Source organism: Marmota flaviventris, chromosome 18 (assembly GCF_047511675.1).
Source record: "Marmota flaviventris isolate mMarFla1 chromosome 18, mMarFla1.hap1, whole genome shotgun sequence".
Taxonomy (NCBI): domain Eukaryota; kingdom Metazoa; phylum Chordata; class Mammalia; order Rodentia; family Sciuridae; genus Marmota; species Marmota flaviventris.
Window position 1 is genome coordinate 5,665,995 of NC_092515.1, and position 23,632 is coordinate 5,689,626.

At 43.4% G+C, this 23,632-nt stretch overlaps 1 pseudogene; it reads left to right on the top strand.

Moving 5' to 3' along the window:
* Positions 1 to 1,098: 1,098 nt before the first annotated feature.
* LOC114079199 (septin-7 pseudogene) lies at positions 1,099 to 4,298 on the top strand (annotated as a pseudogene).
* The last annotated feature ends 19,334 nt before the right edge of the window (positions 4,299 to 23,632 follow it).

Sequence of the window (23,632 nt, forward strand, 5' to 3'; positions counted from 1 at the left end):
TTCTGAGGGACAGAGCCCCGAAGACAAGGCCACCCAGAAAAGGGCTGGGAGGAAGAGCCCCGCGGGCCGGGGAAGGCCAGCAGCAAGTGGTCTCCGCAGAGACCAGGGCGGAAGGACAGCGCAGGGCCAGGCCAGGGACCCTGCTGACCAGGAAGGACCGTTGCCTAGAGGGAGGGGACAGAAGTGGCCTGTGGTCACAGATGGAGGACCCCAAGGCAGATACGGAGGCAGGGGAGAGGGGACAGCGACAGGACAGAGGACAGCGTCAGGGCTGGAATGGACAGTGAGGAAGAGGATTGTAGAGGATTAGGGAAGGTAACAGGTAGGGACAGTGGGTCAGACAGGAGGGAACCCGAGGTGGAGACCCAGGGCACCCGGCAGCGTGGGAGCCGGCCGCACAGACATCCGGGGGTCTAAGAATAAAGGAAGAGAGACCACAGAAGGCAGCAGTGCAGAGCGATGGGACGGTGACAGGAGGGACAAAGGCCAGGGAGACAGTGGTAGGAATAGATACAGACAAGAACGTGGCAGTTGTAGGGACAAGAAGACAGGCTCCAAGGTGATAGCAGTGTACAGGGCAGTGACAGAGAGAAGACAGAGATAACAGAAGCAATACCAGAAGGAGTGACAAAAATAGAGAAGGTGCCAAAGACAGAGTTGGAGGCAACAGTGACTGAGGCAAAGAACAAATTCAGACAGAGCAAGCAGGGATAAGGGTACCCGTGCTGGAGAGGCAGGAAGATATTCCAGAAAAGGAGCACAGCAATACACAGAGGGGACAGAGAGAGAACAGAATCAGAGAGGACAGAGACAGATCAAAGGCAGAGATAGGGCACCATGACATAAATAGAGGAAACAGAAGCAGAGCAGGGGGCGGAGATGGTGGATTCAGAGTGGAAGGAGACAGACAGGGGAGACAGATTCCGAGAAGACAGCCACAGAATGCACAGACTCAAAGTGGAGAGCAATAGTGGTGACAGTCCCCAAGTGGGAGTAACAGAACAGTCAGTGACAGAGATGAAGAAACAGAGGCAGAGAGGAAGGCAACAGAAGAGACAGTGACAAAGATGAGAGCCACAGAAAAGACATGGAGATAAGATGGCAGTAAAGAGATATGTGGTAAGAGCAGACACCCTGGATGTAGAGCTTGAAAAAGGGGTACAGACAGAGTCAGAAGCAGATAGAATTGTGTCCTCGGAGGATGGCTATGGGGGAGAACATGACCAAGACACCCCAGAGAAAGATAAGGACACAGACCAAGTCTCAGAGATGAATGGGGACAAGGGCAAAGAGGAAATTAGACGGTCAGACTCCCTGAGAGATGAGGGTGATACACAAAAGCAAAGATGGCTGGAGATGCCACCAAAGACTCGGAGAACAAAAGGGTAGTTACCAACTGAGACCTACCACCCAGCCTAATAGCTGATTCTAACAAGTATTGAAAACCAGGAAGGATTAAGTTTCTTTATGCCACCTTGGTAAGTTATGACCTTAATTTGAGAGTGTATTTTGCAAGGTCTTCACCCAGGTTCTAGATTTGTGACCATGTTTCTGAATTCCCTTGTCTTTCTTTGGCCCACTGTACCCAAAGCATAAAGATGAAGAGATAGAGACAAGAGAGGTTGGCAATAGAAGTGACAGTGACAAAGGTATAGAGACCAGATGGGGATGTAGAAATAAAAGTAAGGGTTATTTCATTCATTCTTGAGGAAATGGCAGTAAACAAAACAACATACACTCACCCATGTAGTTTTCAACCTAGTTGGTAAACAAATGAAAATATCAACGAGTGTAATCTGCTTACAAGAAAACTTAAGCAAAGCTAAGAGGAGAGAGTGATGAGGTTGCTGGCTAGGTTATACAGACCAACGTTAACCATCAAAACAACTTACAGTGTTGGATGGTTTTTTATTTTAATCAAAGGCATTGAAGGTCTCACAAGATTTATCAGGCTGTAACTGAAGGGAAATCAGGAACCCAGGGAAGTAATCAGAATAGTTATCCTATACTGAGGAAATTTTACAATCCTGACAAATTTGAACTTTTTTTGTAATAGCATTTCTGATGATGAGAATAAAAATAAGATGCCTATCCGAGGTTGGTATTTCACATTAAACTATGAAAGCAATGGTTGTACCTTCAGGATAAGGGGAACCAAAGTAAATTGGCCCTTGGTTGTGAATTTGCATCCTGTTCCTTGTGTAGTCCAATAGCTTCAAGTTGTCGATTTATTTAAAGTTCTAGACTACAACTGTTTTTAGCACATATATAAAATTCTCTCTGGAGAAAAAAACTTTTGTTAATGGCCTCCATTATTCCTGTAAACATTTCTTTCAAAGACTGAGTAGCACTCAGTCAGATATAACCAAGGATCCTAAGTACCAGGATTGAGAAAAACAGAAATAAGAAACATTGAAGAGACCCACTAATACTTATGGTATTGGCATTACCAAACACATAACATATGCTTCCTTAAATAAAAAGTTGTAATTTTGTTGGATCCAAGAAACTATTTAAAAAGTATCTAGATGGTTTGAAAATAACACTTTTATAAATTGAAAATGGTGAATGGGGTTAAAAATAAAATTAACATCTGAATAGAGAAATAGTGAATTGGAACATAGGGCAGAACAATTTATTCACAATATAACTCATCACGAAGAGACAAGGCAGGAAGCATGTAAAAGAAGTGAAGTTATCTGGTGAATGGAGAATATAGAGTAAGAAGGGTTTATTGCTATGATTGTTGTGTGGGTTTGTGGGGTTTTGGTTGTTTGCTTGTTTCAGTGCCGAGAATGGAACCAAGGACCTGGCACATGAGAGGCAAGTGCTCTACCATTGAGCTACATCTCTAGCCCAAATGAGAAGCTTTTATCTATACTGTATTTTAAATCCTAAAAGAAAGGAGAGGGTAAAAATGTGGCTAAAGAAATAATGGGCCTCACTCTCGTACCCCACTGACCACTCCCTCAACGTCTCCAGAATTTTCACCAACAAATGTCATGCAGTAAACCTTAGAGGCACTGTTGAAGAAACATACCAAAAGGCCCAACGATCCACAATTGTGGACCTCAACCAAAGAACCTTGAAGCTATGTGGGATTTGCCAGTCTCCCAAATCAAGTTTACAGAAAATCGGTGAAGAGTAGGTTTGAATTCACATTTATGTAGTAGGTGAATCTGGACTGGGAAAACCAATGTTAATCAACTCATTATTCCTCACATCTGTATTCTCCAAGTATCTAGGTCCTTCCCATAGAATAAAAAAGACTGGGCAGTGGAACAATCCAAAGTTTTCACCAAAGAAGGTGGTGTTCAGTTGCTGTTCATAATAGTTGATACCCTAAGGATTTAGAGATGCAGTGGATAATAGTAATTACTGGAAGCCTGTTATTGACTAGATTTTAAGTAAATTTTAAGATTACCTAAATGCAGACTCTCAAGTAAACAGACATCAGATGCCTGATAACAGAGTGCAGTGTTGTTTATACTTCGTTGCTCCTTCAGGACATGGACTTAAACCATTGGATATTGAGTTTATGAAACGTTTGCATGAAAAAGTGAATATCATCCCACTATTGCCAAAGCAGACACACTCACACCCAAGGAATGCCAACAGTTTAAAAAAACAGACAATGAAAGAAATTGGAGAACATAAAATATATGAATTTCCAGAATCAGATGATGAAGAAGAAAATAAACTGGTTAAAAAGAAAAAGGACCGTTTACCGCTTGCTGTGGTAGGTAGTAATATTATCATTGAAGTTAATGGCAAAAGGATCAGAGGAAGGCAATATCCTTGGGGTGTGGCTGAAATTGAAAATGGTAAACATTGTGATTTTACAATTCTAAGAAATATGTTGATAATAACACACATGCAGGACTTGAAAGATGTTACATAGTAATGTACACCATGAGAACTACAGAAGCAGAAAATTGGCAGCTGTAACTTATTATGGAGTTGATAACAACAAAATAAGGAACAGCTTATGAAGAGTCCCTGGCGCAAATGGAAGAAGAAAGAAGGGAGCATGTAGCCAAGATGGAGACAGAGATGGAGCAGGTGTTTGAGATGAAGGTCAAAGATAAAGTTCAAAAACTGAAGGACTCCAAAGCTGAGCTTCAGAGATGCCATAGGTAAATGAAAAAGAATTTGGAAGCGCAGCATAAGGAATTAGAGGAAAAATGTCATCAGTTTGAGAAGGAGAAGCAAACTGGGAAGCTCAACAATAAAATTTAGAACAACAGAACTCTTCAAAGACCTTGGAAAAGAACAAGAAGAAAGGGAAGATCTTTTAAACTCTGTACTGACCCCCAGTTACATATCAATTGCCAATAATCCAGTTGGACATCAGTGTTTGTTGGATCTGTTTGACCAATTTGCACCAGTTTTATCCATAATGATGGATTTAACAGCATGACAAAAATTATTTTTTATTGTTGTTCTTGATGGAGATTAAGATGCTCTGAATTTTTTAGGGTGTTGTATACTTAGAAAGTAACAGCTCTAAGTACCTTTCTACATTTTCTTTTCCTTTTTTTAAAATTTTTATTTAAAAAGATGTCTTCAATTTAATGCAAGAGAACAGTTTACTGTTGTAGAGTCATGTTCTGTGGTTTGATTATTTACAGGATATTCCAAAACAAAAGGATCCTGAAAGGTTAAAAGAAAAAGAAAGAAAGAAAGGTGAATTTTTCAAGATTGATAAGAAATCCTAATCCAAAGATTTAAGAAGCCCAATGAGTCAAAAAGATTAAAAAGATCGATACTTCACAAGATTAAAGAAATCAACACTTTGAAACATTGCTGTATGTTTGCAGAACACCAAAGGCAACGACAAGATCTCAACATGCTAGAGAAAAGAGACAGATATCCTTCAAAAGATCAGCAATTTGAATAACAAGTGACTTCCCACAGTAACAATGGAAGCCCAAATAAGATCAATGTTCAGATAGCAAATAACTGCCCATTTTATACCCAGCAGAAAATATTCTTCAAGAATGAGGTCAAAACACATTTGGGGATAAATAAAATGAGATTTTCACCTTAGTAAAAATATTTTAAAGGATTTAGTTTAGGCAAAAAAAAAAGTGATGCTAGATGGAATATCTGAGATGCGAGATGAAATAAAAAGCAAAGAAAGTGATAGATGTGAATAAATTTGAACAAATCTTGGCTGCATGAAATAGTCACGAGGACAGTAATAATGAAATACTGTGTTATTCATGACAGAATGAAAACACATAAAAATAAATACACTAGGAAAACTTGCCTGGGGTTTAAGCATTCTGCAGCCCTTCTGTTATCTAAGAGGTGAGTAAAGGTGCTGGCTAATTTTAGACTTTGTAAGTTAATTTATAAATTTTACTTTTTAGAATAATCGTAAAAGGAATACCACTTATTGTTTTAAAAGTACATAGGAGTAAGCAACTCAGTGAGACCCTGTCTCTAAATAAAATACAAAATAGGCTGGGATGTGGCTCAGTGGTCATGAGCCCCTGAGTTCAATACCCAGTAGGAAAAAAAAAAAAGTATATGGGAGACTGAGGCTGTAGCTCAGTGGCAGAGCACTTGCCTGGCATGTGTGTGGCACTGGGTTTGATCCTTAGCACCACATATAAACAAACAAAATAAAGGCATGCTGTTCATCTACGACTCAAAGATTTTTTTTTTTAAGTACATGGGAGGTGCTGGGGTTGTGGCTCAGTGGTAGCATGCTCACCTAGGGTTCAATCCTCAGCACCACATAAAAATAAAGAAAATAAGTCCATCAACAACTAAAAAAAATATTTTTTTAAAAAAAGTACATGGGAATTATAAAAATTAACACATTTGAAAGAAAAGAAACAGGAGACAGCCTTGTTGGGTTCCCATCCATCCAGCTTAGCAGCCCCCTCTAAGTACTACACTCTAGCCTTGCTTTGTCACATGCCCAGTGTGACTGGCTGGAGATGTTAGGTTCTCTGCCTGACCAGGCCTGAACCATGTGCCTGTTGCTCACGAGGATCAGCCCTATCCAAGTCACACAGGCTCCTTGCCCCTCGTTCTGCCAACAAAATGGAGCCACCTTTGTTGGAATCAGGGAATGTATAGTTTTGCTGCTGCCATAAGAATTACCACAGCATAAATCTGCTGTGGTCCAGTTCTGTGATGAGAAGTCCAGCAGGCTCCATCTGGCTAGAACCAAGGTGTTGTAGGGCCTCCCTTCTTCCTGGGGAATCCATGTCATTCATTCCCTTTGGCTTCCACTGGCCTTGTCTAGTGGCTCCTTCTACCATTTTCAAGGCAAGCAGTGTAGCATGTCACTAATCTCTGTTATCATTCACCTCTCTGATCTCTTCTGCTCACTCTTCCACTTTTTTTTAAAGACCCTGTGATTACTGTAGGCCCAAGTGGGTAACCCAGGATGTTCTCCCCTCTTCAGCTCAGCTGTTAGAAACCATATTCCATCAGAAGCCTTCCTCTTTGCCATGTCCCCACACACGTCCACAGGTTCTGGGGTTAGGACTTCTTTGAGGAGCAATGATTCTGCCATCACAGAGGCATGAGTGCTAAGGAGGCCCCACAAACCGTCACCACAGCTGACATGGATTAGAACCAAGGTTAGGGCCAGCAGGGGCTGGGAGGTAGGAGAGAAGGAAATGATAGTTTAATTGAACACATACTAGCTGTCAGACACTGTGCTTGCTATTTTATATACATTATAATTTACTTTTTAAAAAATTGTTTATTATTATTATTTTATTATTACTTTTGTTAATTTAAGGTGAACACAATATCTTTGTTTTATTTTTATGTGGTGCTGAGGATTGAACCCAGTGCCTCATGCATGCTGGGTGAGCACTCGGCCACTGAGCCACAACTTCAGCCCTATAATTTACTTTTTATGACAAGATTATTATATGTAAATGAGTACCCCTATTTTACATTTGAGAAAACAGGTTTAGAGGGATAGAATGACCTGTCTAGTGACAGCTGATGGCAGAGGCAGGATTTGGATTTGGACCTCTGCCTCTAAAAGACATTTAAAATGGAGCCTTGTGCTTAATTCCTGGTATGCGTATATAAATTCATATATATTTCTTTGAAAAATATTTGTACAGGTAATGAATGGATAGACTGTCCTTGCTTCTTAAAAAAGTATTGCAAATAAAGCTAAAGTTCCCTTTGTTCACCTCTCACCAGGCTGGATCTTTTCCCTGTAAATAATCTCTGTTACCAGTTTATGGTGGACTTTTCCAGATCTTTGTCCAAAAGTTAAGGGGGGTATGCAGTGCATATGTACAGTGCATGCATAGTATTGTATAGTAAATGACTACTGCTGTTTTGAGCAAGCATGTGAGTGTGTTTTAACATAAATGGGATCATACCATACATATTGTTCTGCAGCTTTTTTAACTCAACAATATGTCTTGGAAATCCATCCAGATTTATTTAAAGAGCTCTGTCCCGTGCCTTTCAAGAACTGTGGTGGTATTCCAGAAAGCTCGCACTTTCTACATTCTCCTGTTACTGGACGTTCGGGCTCTTCTTGGTTTCTTTGCTCTTATAATATTGTTGTGAACATCTTTGTATAGGTCTTTTTTGGGTTCCAGTGTTTCCTTGGGGTCAACAGGGCAGGTAGAGGGCTGGGGTTGTGGTTCAGCAGTAGAGCACTTGAATAGCTTGCCTGGGTTCGATCCTCAGCACCACACAAAGTAAATAAATAAAATAAAGGTATGTGTCCAACTACAATTGAAAAATAAGTATAAAAAATAGGGCAGGTAGAATAATCAGGCCATATGAGTATATTCATTTTACTTTTCATCAACACCCGCATAATTGTCAACTATTGTTGTATAGCAAATGCCCAAAACTCAGCAACTTCAAACAACAATCATGTGTCATTGGTCTAGCCTGGCTTGCCTAGGGTCCGGAGCCCTGCTGAAGAGGGTCAGCTCCTGGGGGGTGCTTCTTGTGGCGATAGCAGGGACAAGAGAGGCCTAAAGACAACATGCAAGACCTCTTAAGGCCTAGACTCAGGGTTGACACACTTTGGCCAAACCAAGTCACATGGTCTGTGGAGAATACCTTACCCGCTTGACGAGGGCGAGGTAAGGCTGTGTAGCAGTGCAAGGGCCAGGACAGAGGACGGCTTCCCCGCACATTCACCAGCACTTAGTGCACCAGTCATCTTGGTTTCTGCCAGTGCTATGGGGAAATAGCTATTGATTTTCCCCCAGATGCTCTTCTGGCTACTGTCAGTGGAGACAGACAGCACAGCCCGGGGGAAACACCAGGTGGGAATCAGAAGAATCCGCGCTGTGGCCACGGCCTGTGAGTGAAGAGTTGTTTCCCAGTACATACCTCAGCTTCTCCATCAGAAAATGGAGGACGAGACTTGGAGCCACAGACCAGAGTTCAACTCTCAGCAGCTCTGGGTGTCTGTTTCATGTGACCTTGGCCAAATCCCTTTCTCTCTCCCAATTACCATATCTAAGTTGTAGAATAGGATCTGCCTTCCCTACTTCATGTAGCAGTATTCCTCTAAAATTGTGAACATATAGTCCGTGTGGGAATAGGAAGCATGTTGATTCCAGGCTTTCGTTTTGGAGTTGAGTACTGACACCCATAGAGGGGCGATGAGTGTGCTGAGCACCATGAGAGACTGGGGAGAGTTGGCTGGCAGTCCCTAACAGTGCCAGTCACTTCCGTTACACTTGCAAATAACAGAACCCCAGTGCAAATTCCTGTAAGCTGGTGTGGGAGGGGGTGATGCATATTTCTTGGCTCATATAACTGACAATCTTAGGACTAGCATCAACATCAGGAATGGCTGGATCAGGCACTCAACTGTTGCTGTCAAGAACTGTCTCTCCATTTCTCCCCTCTGCTTTCCTCTGCATTGCCTCATTCTCAAGCAGGTTTTCTCTATTATGGTAGAACCACCAGGTCACTTTTGGGGAAATTTCAAGAAAGAGAGAGGCCCCTGAGATATACAACTTAGAAAAAGCCACTAACTCTGGGAGGATACATTTCAAGAAAGCATTCCTTCCATCTGGCTAGAGCAGTCCTGAATCCAGAATGTATGGTTTGGCAAGAGGAACACAGGAACAAATTGCCCGAACGTGGGCAGCAGCCCTGAGTGCAGCAAGACTGTCACTGGCAGCTCGAGGTTGCACTTTTACCAGTATTAACACAACACACTAGCCACGCCGTGGCCCATGCCTGTAATTCCAGTGACTTGCTTGGGAAGTGGAGGAAGGAGGATTCTGAGTTCAAACCCAGCCTCAGCAACTTAGCGAGACCCTAAGCAACTCAGTGAGACCCTGTCTCTAATAAAATATTAAATAGGGCTGAGGATGTGCCTCAGTGGCTGAATGCCCCTGCGTTCAATCCCTGGCACCAAAAAAAAAAAAAAAAAAAAAGACAACACCTTTTTCCTGACAACTTGGAAAAGTTGCCTGAGATTCATTCTCACTGGCTCCGAGAATCCAGTGCCAGGCCTGGATCGTGCACTTTCCCCCAGTTAGTCCCACCAACATCCCAGAGAGTGAAAGGCAGGCAGGGAGAGCTCCCTGGGAGAACAACGGCGTCCTCCCACAAAGAGGGAGAAATACATGCTAGGCCAACAAGACGGTGGACATGTACTATAATCCTCAGGGAGATTTCAGTCTAGCAAAGGGGAATCACAAAGCAACCAAGTAAACTTAATAGATGGATTGTGAAAGTCATGGAGGATACCTCTTCCACCTCCCCTACTTTAAATTTGGAGAAACTGAGGTAAAGAAACCTTCACTGGGCTTGGGGTGCAGCTCAGTGGCAAAGAACTTGCCTAGTGTGCTCAAGGCCCTGGATTCCATCTTCAGCACCACAAAAGAAGGAGGAAGAAGAGGAGGAGGGAGAGGAGGCGATGTTCCATTGAGGTGTGGCAGTGGGCTGGTCTCTCTCCATGTCCTGTTTTCCACTGTTTCGTCCATCATTATTCCCCTGGCAACCGGCAGAGCTTAGTCCAAATATGAGATGAATGGATCAATTATCAATAAATAGGGCAGGAGTGATTAGAAATGAAAACAGGATGCAGGTACATCCCCAAGGTCACACCTCCTCCACTAATTTTTAACACTTAAGTTATTTTCAGACTTGGCTATTACAAGTGATTCTGTGATATACATTTTGGTGTGAATACTCTTATCTACTTCACTGATTATTTCCTTAATATAAATCCTTAGGAGTTGAATTCAGGATCACTAACAAAACTTCTATGCAAAAGCAAGAGTGATTTTCACATTAACTGTTTCACTTAGTTCCTTTTAGATAAAGCCCAAGGGCAAATGATTAAAACTACTCAGCGGTTCTTTCTTCTGCCCATTCTGTGAGCGACAAATATTTTAAGGTCTACTGAAGGCTAGTCAGAATGCAGCAAAACAGACATTCATGGTCACACACTGTCGTCGGAATGTAAATTGCTACCTGCCTTTTAGAAAGCAATTTGGCAGTAGATGTCAAATACAGGAAAAATGTCTTTGCCCTTAAATGCCCTGGCCTCCCATCCCTGGGAATCCACCTGAAAGTCAGAGCCTTATATACAAAAAGGTCCATCATGATGTTATTTATAATAGAATAAAATTGCCAAAGTATCCCACTAGAAGGGAATAGTTAAATTAACTATGCTACGTCCACACAATAGAATATCACACAGCCATTTAAAACTGCATTTTGGAAAAAATATATGAGCATGGAAATGTTGGTTAGTACAAATGTTCAGTGCAAAAGTAGAATGTGAACATTTTATATGAAGCACGGATCTAACTGTGCTTTTAAAGACTAAGTGGAAATGCACTGACATGTTAAGAGGTGGGTGTTTGGAAGGTGAGCACACAGAAATGTTTTCTGCCTTTCTTGTTTTCATTCATTCTTTTATGATCACTGTGGCAGACAGAGATGCCCATGTCCCAGTCCCTGAGACCTGTAAATATGTGACCTTGCATGACCAGAGGGACTTTGCAGATGACTAGGATAAGGATCCTGGGTGTCCCACCTGGATCATCTTGATGAGCCCTGTGTCATCAGAAGGGTCTTAACGAGAGGGAGTCAGAGGGTCAGGGTCCAGGCAAGCAGAGGTTGGAGTTATGTGAGGTCACAAGCCCAGGAATGCAGGCAGCTTGGAGGAGCTGGGAAATGCCAGAAATGAATTTACCTCCAGAGCCTCCAGAAGGAACCTGCTTTGATCCTAGCCCAGCAAGACTGACTCTGGACTTCTGATATTCAGTACTGTAAGACGGGTAAATCAGTGTGGTTTAAGCCTCTAACTTTGTAGTAATTTTTTGTCATAGCAGCTGCAGAAAACTAATATAGTCTTGAATCACGGTATTATTTTTTTTTAAAAACAAGCTTTTTAAAAATATGTTTTGCACAGGGAAAAATACATAAGTTTAAGTGTCCAGCTCAGTAAACTTTCATAAAACATATGTGTCCATGTATTCAGCAGGTAGGAAATATCTCTGTTCACTCACCTTCCAATACAGAACACCAGCCCCTCGGAAGCCTTCCCGTGCTCCCCTCCAGGCACCATCCTGACCTCCAGCCCTGTCAATCACGTTTGCCTCTTTTGTGATGAGCTTTTTTCACTCGGTGTTTGTGATTTCTGCCTATGTTGTGGTGTGTGACTGTAGGTCCTTCGTCCTTACTACTCTGTGCCGTCTGGGAACACAGATGACTCATTCATCCTACTGCTGTGTACGTTTGCATTGCTTTTCAGGTTTGGGCTATTACGAGCCGTGCTACTATGAAAGTCCTTAGGCATGTCTGTGGGTGAACACATGCATGCATTCCTGGTGGATGTGCACCTCAGAGTTGGGTACATGTGTTCAGCTGAGGGTACTATGCACAGGAGTGGTTGTAATCAGCTGTGTTTCACCAAAAGTGTGTGAGAGTTTGACCACTTTTCTATTGGTTTCTCTGACTTTTTAATTGATTAGAAGGAATTCTTTATGTATTTCACATAAGAATGACCCCTGCCTGTGACTTGCCCTTTTACTCTCTCTCTCCCTTTTTTTAAAAAATTTATTTGTTTATTTTTATGTGGTGCTGAGGATCAAACCCAGGGCCTCATGCGTGTGAGGCAAGCGCTCTACCACTGAGCTACAACCCCAGTCCCCTTTTAATCTCTTAATGTTGTTCTTTGATAAACAAAAGTTCATAATATAGTCCAAATTTACCAATTTTTTCCTTTATGGTTAATTTTTTTTGGTCTTGTTTAGGAAATATTTCCCACCCCAAGGACATGAAGATACTCTTCTATGCAGTCTTTTAAAAGTTGTATTGTAGCCAGGTGGAGTGGCCCACACCTTTAATCCCAGAAACTCAAGAGACTGAGGCAGGAGGATGGCAAGTTCAAGGCCAGTCTGGACAACTTATGAGATCCTGTCTCAAAATAAAATTAAAAGGGCTGGGGATGTAGCTCAGTGGTAGACAGCCCATGGGTTCAATCCCCAATACTGGGGGGAAAAGTTACACACTGTTTTTTCTCTAGATTTACACCCATAACCTGTGTAGAATTAATTTGTGTAAATTATACAAGGTAGAGGTCAGTGGATTATTTTTTAGGGACAACTCATATACAGTGAAATGCAGGTATTAAAGTTACAAATCAGTGTATAGTTTTGACAAACCTATACATAGGTGTAACCATCACCCCCATCAAGATAACAGAAATGCAGAAAACTGGGGCTGGGATTGTGGCTCAGCGGTAGAGCCCTCGCCTAGCAAGGGTGGGACCCGGGTTCGATCCTCAGCACCACATAAAAATAAAGGCATTATGTTGTGTCCATGTACACCTAAAAAATAAAATTTAAAAAAAGAAATGCAGAAAAGTCCCTTGCACCCCTCTCCAGTTAATTCAGACACTGATAGGTAACCTCTGTTCTGATTTCTATTACCAAAATTTAATTTTGCCTTTTCTTGAACTTGACATAAATAGACTCATGCAGTGTGGACTCTTGGTGTCTGGACTCTCCTTGCTCAGCTCACCCCTGCTATTGAATGTTCTAATGGCTTCTTGCTGCCAAAAAGCATTCCACTCCGTGAAGACACTGCCATTGGTTTCTCGGTTCTCTTGTTGGTGAACACCGGGATTGTTTCCAATTCTGTGCTATTATTAATAAAGATGCTCCAAATTCTTACCTAAGTCTTTGTGTGGAATGTGGATATATATTTTCATTTGTCTTAGGAAAATACCTAGAAGTGAAATTACTAGGTCACAGGGTAGGTTATATAACATTACCAGAAAATGCCAACACATGATTGTGCCATTTTATATTCCTATAGCAATATGTGAGAGTCAGTTTCTCCACCCAGACACTTGGTATTATCTTCCTAATTTCATCCATTCTATTTGGTATGGATTGTTATCTCACTGTGGTTTTAATCTGCATTTTCCTGATGGCTAATGATGTTGAGTGCCTCTTAACGTGCTTGTCAATCATTTATGTATCTTTTTTTTGAAGTGTCTATTCAGATCTTTTCCCCATTTTTGGATGGGTTGTCTGTAGATATTGATCTATAGGAGTTCTTTATATTTTTGCAGTTAATTCCTTTATCTGATACGTGTCAGATGAGTGTTTCCACAGTCCGTGGCTGTCTTTGCATTTTCTTGGTAATGTCTCTGGTCGTCACCCACGTTGTCGTGTATGTCAGTAGTTCCTTGCTTTTATTGCCTTCTGTTCTATTAACATGTCACAATTTATTTGCTCGCTCTCTTATTGATGGACGTTTCAGTCGTCTCTAGCTCTGACTATTGTGAATAAGAACAATATGAACATTCTTGCGTTAATCTTTTGTGGATATGTGTTTTCATTTTTCTCAGGCAAAAGAGTGCTGTGAATGTAGTTCAGTGTAGAGCGCTTGCCCAGCATGTCCAAGGCCCTGGGTTCTAGCCCCAGGACTACAAAAAAAAAAAAAAAAAAGATAGGTTTGGGTAAAAGAAACCAGTGAGCTATTTTCCAAAGTGGCTGTGTCACTGGGCATTTTTGTAGCTCTCCATTGTCATCAATATTTGGTGTGGCTCATCTTCTAAATTTCCACCATTCTAATTAATGAAAAATGGCATCTTATTGTGCCACTTCATTTGCATTCTTCTAATGACTAACAATGTTGAGTATTTTCTGTGTGTGTATGTCTATTGGATAATGTATATTTTCTTTGTAAAACGTCCTAGTATTTTGCCCACTTTTGATTGATTTGGCCATCATTCGTTACTGGCTTTTAGAAGCCCTTTACCCGTTCTGTTCATTTCTTCCTCATGGGTGTGTACTGTAGATATCATCTGCAGGCCTGCGTCTTGCCTTTGCATTGACTTAATGATGTTTTTGATAAGAAGCTGCTTTAGACTTGATTGGATCTAATTTATCTAATTTTTATGCTTACTTCTTTCTGTGCTTTGTCTAGGAAATCTTTGTCTCTCTCAGATTGCAAAACATGCTCCTATATTTTCTTCCTGGTTCTAGTTTTTATGCTGAGGTCCACGATCCACCCTGAATGGGCTCTCTGGTGTTGTGAGGCTGGGTTGGAGGTTAATCATTTCCCAGGCATTTGTCTACTTGCTCTGGGCTCTCCTTTCCCCAGCGAATTGCTTCTACTCTTTTGTTGAAGAAATCATTTGATTATAAATATGGGTCTAGATAAGGGCTCTCTGTTCTTAATTGTCTGTTCTAATGCAAAACCACATTCTCTTGATTACTAAAGCTTTATGGTTACTTTGAATTGGGTTGAGTACTGCAACTTTGTTTTTCTTTTTTAGGATTGTTTTGTCTCTTCTTAGAGCCTTTACATTTGTGCATAAATTTTAAATTGAACTTGTCAACTTCTACAAAAAACCTGTGAAATTCTTACTGGACTTGCATTGACTTTACAGACCAGTTGGGGAGAAGTGACATCTTAACACTATTGAGTCTCCCAGCTCCTGAACATGATGTCTCTTCCTATTTATTCTTTCAGTAACTTGTATAGTATTCAGTTAAGACTCACACCTCTTTTGTTAAGGTTATTTTTGTGCATTTCACATTGTGATGCTATTTTAAGTGGCATTTAAATTTTTCATTTTGCTCTAGTGTATAAAAATATAATTTTAAAAACTCTATATCAACCTCTTGTCTTGCATTGTAGCTAAATTCACATATTTGCTCTAGAAGTTGTTTTTGCAAATTCCTTTGAGTTTTCTACATACATGATGTTTTCTATGAATAAAGACAGTTTTATCATTTTTTTCTACATCTATTGAGACAATCATATGATTTTCCTCCTTGTATTGTGTTACATGCTAAATTCTACTCACTGCTTTTTGAATGTTAAACAAATATTGTTTTCCTGGTCTAAATCCCACTTGCTCATAATGTATTAACCTTTTCATATATTACTATTTTGATTTTCCAATATTTTATTAAGAACTTTTCCATCTGTGTTCATAAGGGATATTGGTCTGCAATTTTATTTTCTTGTAATGTCAGGTTTGGATATTGAGATTTGCTGCCCTGTAAAACGACTTCAGAAGTGTTTTTTCCCTTCTCTCTTTTTAAAAAAGTTTGTGTAATGTCTGGAATTTCCCCTGGATTATTCTTATAGTTTATCTCTGCTGAGATTTTCCATCTTTAACTCACTGTGCTATCTTGTCCTTTAAGTCCTTAAACATATTTATGATAGCTGCTTTAGGGGGCTGGGGATGTGGCTCAGTGGAAGAGCAGTTGCCCGGCATGTGCAAGGCTTGGGTTTCATGTATACACACACACACACACACACACACACACACACACACACACACTTTGTATTTGCACATAAAGTTTTAGATTGAACTTGTCAATTTTTTGTCTACAAAAAGCCTGTGGACTCCTGACTGGCCTTGTATTGAATTTACAGACCAGCTGGGGAGAAGTGACATCTTCACTATTGAGTCTCCCAGCTCCTGAACATGATGTCTCTTCCTATTTATTCTTTCAGCAACATTGTATAGTATTCAGTAAAGACTCGAACATCTTTTGTAAGGTTATTTCTGTGCATTTCACATTTTGATGCTATTTTAAGTGGAATTTTAAGTGGAACTGTGTGTGTGTTCTTTAAAGTTTTGTCTCTCAGTAGCAACATCTGGGTCATCTCGAGGTCTGTTTCTGTTGACTACTTTCTTGGTCTTCACCTATGAACACACCTTCCTGTTTCTTTGGAAGTTAGCGCTTTGAACTGCTTGTTGGAGACTGTGACTGGCACATAATATGGGACCTGTATCATGCCGTCTTCCCTTGAGAAGTGTTGAGCTTTGCTCTGAAGGACAGTGATGAGAACATGTCTTGGACCCTTATCCAATTTTCATTAGCAGGTCTGCTTCATTCTGCTCTTGGTCCTCAGCTGTGCCCTGACCCTAGGGAGTGGGTTTGTTCCTAAAGCTTGGCCCTCCCATTTTCGGCTGGGTGCCTGGGGTCTCAGTGAAGCCCCTGTTTTGGCTAGGCTGGGCCCTCCACATCGGTCTCCCAGTACCACACGGCCTCTGGTTTCTGTTCAGCTCTTGTCTCCTGAACAGCTGTTCCCTGGGGGCCTCGTGGAGTCCTGCCCTCTGCAGATACAGCCAGTCTAAGCCAGGGGCCTGGGGTGAACCCCTACCAGACTCTTGAGTGTCTGCCTCCTGCAGCTCCCTCTCCTCCACGTCCCTGTCCCACAGAGTCCAGCCCCTTCAGCAGCCTCTCAACTCTGCTCTTGCCTTCTATGCTCAGCAAGGTGGTTCTGTGGCAGAGACAGTGCTCCCAGGAGGAAGCCCAGGTAAAGATGGGGTTCACCCTCCCCATCTCTGTCCTCTCAAGGACCACAGTCCTCTTTCTCTCGTTCAGTGTCTGAACACAGTGGCCTGCACTTTGTCCGCCCTCATGGTTGTTTGCTGCAGGAGGGAGGTCTGGTGCCAGTCACTATCAGGGCCAGTGCAGGAGTTCCCAGGTGTGGCATTTGAAATGAAAAACACTCTTGATTCATTTTTGTCCCATGCTGTGTGGCAGAGTCAAACGGGGCAGGTCTGTGATCCAAACTCCAGTACTTCCCTCCGGGTGTCTTGGGCAAGCTCTTCACCTCCCTGGACTGGGTCTCCTCTGTAAGATGAGGAAATCGCATCTTCTTTGCAGGGTTGTTGGTGGGATAGGCTCCCTGTGGCAGGCGAAGCTGGAGCATGAGTGGAGGGCCGATGAGGTCAGCGAAGTGTCACAGCCCCAACAACACAGGGCCTGGGAGGCCAGGGTGCAGTGTGGAGGTTTTAACTAGAATGCATGGCGGGCACCCTGGGAGTGTGTGAAATGGGCACTAGCAGAATCAGGTTGACTTGCACGTTCACTGGCTGCTGTGTGGAGAATGGATTGTAGGGAGGCCAGAGCGGCAGTAGTAAGGCCAGGGAGGAAGTCTCCAGCTGCCCTTGAGAGGGCGGCTTCTGGCACCGGGTAGCAAAAGGCAAGGGAGGCAGGAACTGTCTGAAATGAATCAATTTAGAGGTAGGGCCACAGGACTGCAGGATAGATTAGACACAGGGAGGAAAGCAACTTCTGCATTTTTCCTCAACAGCTGAACAGATGTTTTGTGCAGTTTACTAAGAGAAGGAAGACCGGATGTTAACAGGTGTGTGTGGCAGTCGGATGGGAGTCCACTCTGGCCATATTACATTTGGGGATTGGGGCTGCCAAGGAGCCATCTGTACATGTGCAGGCAGAGCTCAGTGCAGAGGTCAGGGCTGGAGACCGCTCTGGGGAGCAGACTGGGTTTGAAGCCACAGAACTAGGTGTGACCATCTAGAGAGAGAAAGCAGGGTGCAAAGAGAGGTTGGACTCTGAGTCTCTGCTCCCACATTCAGGGTCCAGGCAAAGAAGGGGAGTTGGGCAAAGCCCCAGCATGATGTGGGAAAGGAAGGGGAGGAGGGGGTCAGAGCCACCAGAGCCCCTCAAGGGATAGGTGGAGGGGGAGCTGCATCAGTGGTGCAGAGTGAACCCATGGAGTGAGGATGGAGAAGCAGCCCTGAGGTGGCAGTAGGGAGTCATTGTGGTCTAGACAGGGCAGCTGGGTGAGGAGTTGGGGCCAGAACCCCAGCTGGTATCTGAGGAAGGATCAGGACCTGAGGAAGGGGAGGCCATGAGTCTTGGAGAAGCTTCATGGGAAGACAAGAGGACAGGTGTCAGAGAAGGGCGTGGTTACCTGAAGATGTGAGATGCCAGGCCAATCTTAAATGCTGATGGAGAGAGGGAGAGGGTATACAGGAGGGGGCAGGGAGAATTGCAGGTGACAACCTGCCCTAAATGTTACTTCTCTCAGCTGAATCCCCCTCAAATATTTATGGAAGGTGTCAAATGTATAGACAGTTGAAAAAATTTAATGAGCATCCATACACCCACCATTGAAATTCAATCATTGTTACTATTCCAAATGCTGAATTACTTGAAAGTAAGTTGCAGATGTAAATGCTTCATCAGGAATCTTCCAGGAATAGTCTCCTGCATAGCTACAATGCCATATCATGCCACAGCTAAGCACATTAATTCCCCAAGCCTTCCAAGAAAGTCCAATTTACATTGTCCTGATCATCCAGAACTATATTGAAGGGCTCTTAAAAATTCAAGCAAGGTCTGGGGTTGTGGTTCAGTGGCACAGCACTTGCCTCACACATGCGAGGCACTGGGTTCGATCCTCAGCATCACACAAAAATAAATAAAACAAAATAAAGATATTTTAAAATATTTTTAAAAATTCAAGAAAAGTTCATAATCGCAGGCAGCTGCTGAAAGAACTACTGGACAAGACTCATCGACTGAGAAATACCTGTTTATTGAGGAACAGCTTTGCACATTTATAGAGCAGGGGGGCGGTTCAACAGAGCAGGGTATTGGCATGGGGCGCTTTCTGATTGGTGGGTAAGGATCATAAGGGTCAGCAGGGCTCACCATTGGGCGGCTCTTCCCACCACTGACTCCCCGCATGGGGAAGTTAGTATAGGAAGAGAAGCACGGTGGGCGCCATCTTTGGAGCCAGGGCGACTCCCAACAGCTGTTATCTGCTTAGTCTCTCTTAATAAATATCCACTCCAAACTTTTTTTCTCCCTCTTGATTCTTTTTGAAGAGACTAGGCTGGTGGTTGTTCTTCAAGAATGTCCCGCCTTCTGGTTTGCCTGGTTGTTTCTTCATAGTGTCTTTTAACTTGTTCCTCTATCCTATTTCCTGTAAGATGAAAATTAGCTTTGGTGCAGAGATGTTCTTAATTCACAGTGCCTTTGGTGTCCTGGTAATTTCTTCATAGTGTCCCTAAGCCAAAAAAAAAAAAAAAAAAAAAACTAAATGGTTCCAACTTATCAGGCAGGGGGATCCTTACAAATTAAGATACAGTCGCATCCTACAACAGCACCAGTTGAAAAAGTAATGCATATAAGTTGAAAGAAAAATATTTTATTTCATTCTTAAATGATACTGATTTCTTACTAATGGTGTCTGCACATGTGGGTGACCTTCAGGCTTCAGAATCAGATCAGACCTCACCATGCTCATTTCCCGTTCCACAAACAGGAAGTGCTTGCTTTTTAATCACAGAACTGCCAAAAGCCTCAGCTGCACAAAAATAATATCATCCCAGAAATGTCGCAAAACCGAATGTTGAAACTGTGACTACCCTGAGCTAGTAGGTCACGTGGGGTGGGATAGGTAGCAGGCCTCATGACTCCATTGAAAACATTAAATACCTTGTGACCTGTAAAGCACTGGAGCCAGCAAGTACCGCCTTTCTAAGAAGAAAGAAGGAAGAACTATTCTCAACTGTTTGTGCCTACTCCAGTGTTCAGTAACAGCTCTAACACTCCCATCCCAGCACTGCTGGACTCATCGTTGGCTCTGCTAAAATTCCCTGAGGTGCCTTGGCACACAGATGAGGGACTACGGGTCTTGATGCTTAATCCTAATGAAACATTATTGGCAAGAAGATTTTTGCAAGTGATGCTGTGTGCCTTATATTGCATCACATCAGAAGGCACAGAATGGTGAGTTGGCCCGTTGTTCTGAGGCCAAGTTTCAACACTTGAAGTGACAACCCTCCATCCTTCCATTAAAGTATATTTTTTCCCTTATAACTTGGGCTCAATCTATAGGGCAAGATCAGGAGAATAACCTGGTGATTCTTGCAGGAATGAATTGGGGAGTTCCAACTGGTGTCAATCTGTCACTCTATCATATCTATATGGGGTGCATACATAACATACATACACACACTTGTTACACACACATTACCATTCATTATAGTCATCCCCCCCCCCTTTTTTTTAGTACCAGGGATTGAACTCAGGGGCACTCGATCACTGAGCCACATCCTCAGCCCTATTTTGTATTTTATTTAGAGACAGGGTCTCACTGAGTTGCTTAGCACCTCGCCATCGCTGAGGCTGGCTTTGAACTCTTGATCCGCCTGTCTCAGCCTCCTGAGCCTTGGAATTACAGGCGTGCGCCACTGCATTCAGCTTAGTCATTCTTTTTGATTCTCATATTGTCCCAACTTTTGCCAGCAGGAGCCCCTTCAACCTGGTTCCTGCATCCTTTTGATGTGACTCTATTTATTTTGGAGCGCTTCTTTGCCTTTTTGGCACAAAAGTTGTCCCATGCATACTTTGTACTAGCCCCATTCTAAACCTGCAAGCAGCCACCTTTATGAGCCTGTCTCACTGTTGTGGGGAATAACATCTGGAAGCCAAGAACAGGGCAGTACACGTGCTCACATCAGCCCTGCTTTCAACCTCTGAGGAGAGCAGATGGTTTGAGCCCATCCCACCTACTAGGTAGCTCCCATGCCTGCCAGGGCTCTACTGACTGCTGCAGTTACCCACTGCTGTGTAACACGTCACCCCACCTTCAGGAAATAGTCTGCAATACTGACACAATGATGGTCTTGTGGGATGCAGGCTATAAAAACAAAGCCTACAACTCGGTCAGCTATCGCCCATGTCTCTTAATGTTTGGGGTTAGGGTTTGGATTAGAGGATTGTCTTAGTTTGTTCAGGCTACTATAATAAAACTGTTTTTGTTTGTTTGTTTTTTAATAAACAATGGAAATTTCTTTCTTACAGTCTGGAAGCTGGAAGACCAAGATCAAAGCACAGAGATTCGGCCTCTGGTGAGTATCTATTCCTGAAAGGCGGTGCCTTTTTGCTGTGTGCTCACTTGGCAGAAGGCACCAACTAACAGCACTATAAAGTCAGTAACCCCATGCATGAGGGCTCTTCCCTGTGACTTCTCACCTCTGAAGTCCCCTCCTTTCAATACTATTGCATTGGTGATTAAATTTCAACATGTGATTTTGCGGGGGACACATGCAGACCACACAGAATAAAGGTCAGAACAGGGAGTAAGGACTAGGCCTTGCTTAGTGACTGCAGTGTCACCCACCTTTCTAAAATTTTGTGCCTTCAGTGATAATCTTGTTTACTTCCTAGCTAAGATGAAGGTATGTGGTAGCTGTGCAGAGTAAGTGTATCAAACATAATACATGAGCACCACATGGGTGGTGATTCTGCTGGCCATTATTCCCATGAGTCCCCAGAGACTTTTTTCTGAGCAAACTGAACTACATTAAGTGAAAAGTTCATTTATTTTCCCAATTTGTTTATTTTTTTATTTTGGTACCTCTGAGCTGTATCTCCAGCCTTTTTATTTTTTTTAATGCTGGCCTCAAACTTGTGATTCTCCTGCATCAGCCTCTGGAGTCACTGGTATTACACTATATCTGAACCCCATTTTCCCAAATTTTATTTATCACAGTTATAATAACTATAGATCACCCTGGTTAGGGTTCAGCAAGCAGTGAGTACGCTGAGTGGATTTTTTTTTTAAATAGCCTTAAGCAGAGAAACCCCATCCCAAAGTAAATGTGCAATTTCCAGGTGGTTTTTTGAAATAGTGAGAACATCTTTGAGCCTTCGTTACTGTGGAGGGACACTGCTTCTATCTCCTATCTAATGTGGTTTGTGGTACATCACAGGCTCCAACCCATGTTGAAAAATGGGATCTGGTTCAGGTCACCCAGCAAGGAGGCCCCAGCTGGAGATTAGGGTTGGGCCTTCAGGTGAAATCAGGACACAGGATGGGCTAACCCTGGGCTCCATCCCCATCTTTCCTCCTCCCCCTGTTTCTGGGTGTTCTTCTACCACACTTGTCTTATTTTCTGCCCTCAAAAAGACCTACTTGCAGCCATCTCAGTGCTCTGTCTGGAGTGCTGACCCTTGGGCACTCTGCACACCACCTCCTTGTCATTCAGGCCTTGGTGCAGTGCCACCTCATCCAGGTGTCTTCCCTATTATTTTTTGCATAGCTCATACATCTCTGAAGTTGTTCCTTGAGTTATCTTCTCGCCTCAAAGACAAGCTCAACAGGGGCAGGGATTTGCTGCTTCCTGTCCTTGAGCAGATTCCCCAACAGTGGCAAATTGTCCTCCTTCAGTAGAATAGACAGTCACCTTGTGAGCTAAGATTCAGACCCGTGGACCACAAGGGCTCACTGGCCCACTTCCCTACTTCTCAAGAGCTCTGGCCTTTGGCCTGGGACCCTTTTGCAATGAAAGAGTTAAGACCGGACAACAGGGGCATCCAAAACCCTGCTTTGACCTGGCCCAGTGCCCACATCCTAGCAGTTGATCCATAATGTAAAGAATCCATGCCTACTTGAGAGATGCTCAACCCCACACCTGGCCCAGAGCAGGTGGCAGGAAGCACCCACTGGCTGCTTGGCCATCTCTGTTCTGTCACCATTGTCATCAATGTCACCATTGATCCAGGGCCTGCGATGGGGGGAGGCCTGGGTTGCACACACACATTCCCTCATCCAGTCTTGTAAACCCGATTTTAGCGCTGCCCAGGTGCAGAAGGAACCCAGAGGCCCATAGCCCCACCTGCTGCTTTCTGGCCCTGGCCTGTCCCTCCTTTCCCTGGTTTCTCTCTTTCTGTCACCTTCAAGTCTCAGGTCCCCACCACCAGCACCAGCACAACTGCTACTTAAGCACCCATAGGTGACCTCGCTTCTCCCTGGCTTGGGCTCGGGCTTACCACACACGTCTGCTTGGCCCAGTTTCCTTCCAGCCTCCCAGCCGCCTTTCCCCCAGAAGGCTGCACTTTGCTCCTGCTGTCTGCTGGCAGTGGGGCCACCTTCCCTCCCTGGGCTCTTGGGAGAAGGGTGAAGATGGAGGGTCAGTCTCTCTAGGATCCCAGCACTAAGAATAAGGAAGCTTCATCTTTTATTTCCTCTGTGTCTTAGGTTAGTAGCCAGGCTTTTTTGGGGAGGGGGGACAAGGAAGAGGCAAAGTTTCTGCCCTAATTTTAACATCTGGAAGATATTTAGTGTCTTGCCTAGACAGAAGCTACCCCCTCTTGGCCCCCTTCTGGCTTTCTTTGCCCCTAATTCCTGATGCCCCCCCTTCCTTGGTGCCCCAGCTTCTGGTGGGAGGGGGTGCAGGGATCAGGGGGAGTAAATGAGAGAAGAAGGTGTCACCTCTGCCTTCTCCCTCCTCCCCTCTAGCTCTGAGGTGTGGCACCAGGTTCACACCTCTAAGTGTCCTGCTGCCCTGCTGTTAGCACCCAGGGAGGTGAGAGAGTGGGCAGGGGAAGCTGGAGGCCAT